Here is a 3,923-nt window from a genome sequence, read left to right on the forward strand (position 1 = left end):
TTCCTCAATTCTGTTGGCCTCCATCACAGCTTCCTCCCAGACCACTGGTTCAGGGCAGGGGGTGAGGAAGGGGCAGTTCCCAGTGCTGATACCCCCAGCTCCATCCCTGCCCAGGCAACTGGGCTCTCTCATTTAAAAGAAAGAAAATCATTATCTCAGTGACACAAGCATCCGCAGCACGATTGAACCCGCCAAAAGCCAAAACCACCCAATTTGGTTCCCTGGACGGTTTAAGTTTGAGAACCAGAGGGGCAGCTGAGCTTTGGAGATGACCTGCGAAGACCCTCCGCATTTACACTGCATGCTAACACTATAGAAACAAAAACCCAAAAAAACCTGTACTATCACCGACGCATGAACTGTAGCTATCATACCGACGAATAAAGCCCTTTCTGTAACCGCACGAAACGTGTCCGAGGAATCCCAAATACAGAGACCGGGGTCTGAGCATCGGGGCCGCTCCGAGCTCTGCAATATCCCCTCTCCGGAGCCGTAACCCGGGCTGGATTTGCCGTCTAGCGGCTGCTCCAGCCTCGGCATCACCGCCCCCCCCCCCCGGCGGGGGGGCCCTGCCGCTCCAGCGCATCCCAGATGGGGTCCGCGCAAGGACATTTATAGAAGGGGGAAAAAAATACACATGGAAAAGCGTCAAGGGAGGGAAGGGATGGTGGTGCCACCAGCACAGTACTCCTGGGTGCTGTTTTCCAGATGATTTCATGTTCCCCAGCCTTCAGCTCTGCTTATTTTTAACAGCTAAGCTGGAGGAGACTTTAAAAAAGCTGATAGAGGCAGGATTTTTGCAGATCTGGAGCTGCACAGAAAGTGCCATTTTGGAGCTCTGCACCTCGCGGGCTTGCAGGGCTCTGGGTCGGGGCCAGGCGGGGAGGCAGAGCCCACGGGTGCTCCGTGGGGTGCAGGAGGGGGTGTCCCCAAACAGCCCTGGTCAGGGGCAGCCCCCCCAACTCCAGCCAAGCCTTTTGCAGAAGCCAGGCATGAGGGAGACGCAGGAAGACCCCGCTCTGCCCCGTCTCCATTCTCTCCTACATCCCAGGGACATGCACATCCCCATCACAACCTCCCTAAAACCCTAACCCGAATCCTGCAGGGGCAATGAGCCTGGAGGGGCTTGGGGGTCCAGGGAGGGGGCTTTAGGGAGACCCCAACCCATCACCTCCGGCGGGACCTGGCAGCAGGAGCTGGGGGGAGCAGAGCAAACCCCAGGAGCAGCAGCAGCCCCCACTGCTGCTCCCCGCAGCTGCTTTATCCACTCCGGAGCCTGGGATTGCTGATTTACACCAGCTGGGACAGCGGCCCCGCATCCCGCAGGGGTGGAGGTGAGGGGGCAGGGGGTCAGTGCAGCCCACTGCCGCCCCCCAACCCAAAAAAAAGAGAGAGACTTCATTGGTCCTGGTTGAGCAGATGGGTGCCCAATCGCTGCCTTGTTGTTGTGGGGAGAGCAGGGATGCGGGCCTGGCCCCCCCTTCTTCCTCCTCCTCCTCCTGTTGCTGGGGCCCCAGCAACCCAGGTCCTATGGGGAAAGAGGAGGAGGAGTGCAGGGCTTTGTCCACATACACAGAGAAGCTTAAAGGAGGGGAAAACCCCAAACCAATCAAAAAAGAGCCCCCCAACTCCTGGTGACTATTGCTGCGAACTCTTTCCTGAACCCTTGCGTAGTTTCCATCCTCTGTTTCTCTCTGTCCTACCGCTGCTATCTCACACTTCTTTGATAAGAATTAAAGTTGTTTGGGGGTTACAGCATATGACCCCTTTTGTATCTTAATTTCACTCTTGGGATCTTATTGAGACCTCCCTGACTTTGGATTGGGACGCTCACTTTGAATCCTCTCGGGTGGGTAAAACACCGAATCACTCACACCTCACACAACACCCCAGACTCAGGGTATGTTATTTTTTGGGGGGTTTCAAGGCTCAGCTCAGGTTTCGGTCCTTTCAATGCTGCAGCACTGCCCTGTTCAGTTTTGTGCTCCCCAGACAGCCCAGGGCTGAGCTATCACAGCTCCCCATGGGTGTCTCTGCAGGGACAGGGCCTCAAGGTGACCCAAGGCTCTTGCATCCCCCCACGAGTGCCTGGTGCACTGGACATTACCAAAACCTGTTTAAACGATGAGCTGGACCGATGCTTGCAGAGAGGGCCGGGCAGAACATTCCCAATCTGTTCAGCTCCCATTCTTGCCTCCCCTTTTGTTTCAGTCGCCATCTGTCCCGCAGCTCCACGTGCCGTAAATATCAAGACGGGCTTTGTCTCTGCTCCAAAAGGCAGCGTGGCCCCCATGCCCCGGCCCCGCCGCGGCCCCCAGCCCTCCCCAACAGCAGCCACGGGGGCTTTATGGGCCAGCCGGCTTCCTCCTTCCCACCCGGGCAAGTTTTGGGGTCGGCACTGAAGGGGGGTGCATTGCTCTGACACTGCAACCATCCCTAGGATCCAGGGGCACAGCCTTGGGGCTGGAGCTGAGCCCTGTCCCCGAAGTCACTGCGAGGGGGAAAAGGAAGGAAAAGGAAAGTTCAGCTCCCTGCACGCTGGCAGAGCTTGGGAGGGACCCACAGAGCTCAGCAGGGACCCCAGAACTTGACAGGGATCCCCAGAACTCGACAGGGACCTCTAAAGCTCTGCTAAGCAGGGCTGCACCCCAAAACAGTGCCACGGTCTCCGCCGACCACCCCAAGGGGAATTTGCTGGGGCAGAGCCCAGGCCACCCCTCTGCAAAGTCCCCCCATGGGGACTGGGAGGGGGGCAATGAGCCGCCAAGCTTAAAGGGACCCCCAAGGCCGGTATCTCAGCCCCGATCCAGGCTTTTAACTCCCAACAAAGCAGCGAAGCCAGCAGCGAGGGCAGCTGCTCCGCTCCAGCCTCGTCCTTCCCCTCCTCGGTTTTATCCGGTGCCATAATAGAAATAAACTCCCTGGTAAAAGGGCATTGTCAGAGGGAAAATGAGCCTCGCCCTTCGTCTGGCAGCTGCGAGCGTGGGGACACGCAGGGCTTAGGGATATTGTTCCCAGAAACACATTTCCCGGCGGGTCCCCAAAGGAGCGGGTGTTGTGTACATGCGGGTGTCGCATTCACACGGGTGTTGTGTCCCGACACGGAGAGCTGCCCCTTCCCCATGGCCCCAGGCACAGGGGTACCCATGGGGACACGGGGCCTTTGTGGTCCTGCAAGGGATGCCCCAACGCATCCTGACACGAGTTGGCATCCCCCTTAAATCCTTCTCCTTCTGCCTTGTCACCACAGGCTGGGACGCAAGGTTGGCAGGGGCTGTTCCGTAGCAGTGGTAGCCACGGGCTACGATTGCTCTTCAAACTCCACCGCTACAGACACTTAAGTGTGTGTAGTCAGCCTGATAAACCACACAGGCAGTGAGAAAACAAATGGAGGCTTCTCCTTTCTAGATTATTTTTCTCCGTTTTGTTTAAATCTCAGATGCAGCCCCTGAGACGCTCCTGGGTCAGTACCACCGGTGTTGGAGATGGGGCAGAGAGGGGAGCCCCATGAACCCTCCTGTGGTCCAGCTCCAGGCTGGGCCTGGAGATGTGGCTCAGTGGAAAGCAGATGAGGAGCAGAGTGAGATGGGGGCACAGCATCCCTTGGGGATGGGGGCACAGCATCCCTAGGGGATGGGGGCACAGCATCCCTTGGAGATGGGGGCACAGCATCCCTTGGAGATGGGGGCACAGCATCCCTTGGGGACAGGGGCACGGCATCCCTAGGGGATGAGGGCACAGCATCCCTTGGGGATAGGGGCACAGCATCCCTTGGGGACAGGGGCATGGCATCCCTTAGTGACAGAGCCACAGCGTCACTTGGGGACAAGGCCACAGCATCCCACAGGGATGACACAGCACCTCTGTCACCCCAAGATCCCCCAGCCTCAGGTCCCCAAGGGCTGCACCCCACGAGCAGCAGT

This window comes from Mesitornis unicolor, unplaced genomic scaffold (assembly GCF_000695765.1).
Source record: "Mesitornis unicolor isolate BGI_N332 unplaced genomic scaffold, ASM69576v1 scaffold24229, whole genome shotgun sequence".
NCBI lineage: Eukaryota > Metazoa > Chordata > Aves > Mesitornithiformes > Mesitornithidae > Mesitornis > Mesitornis unicolor.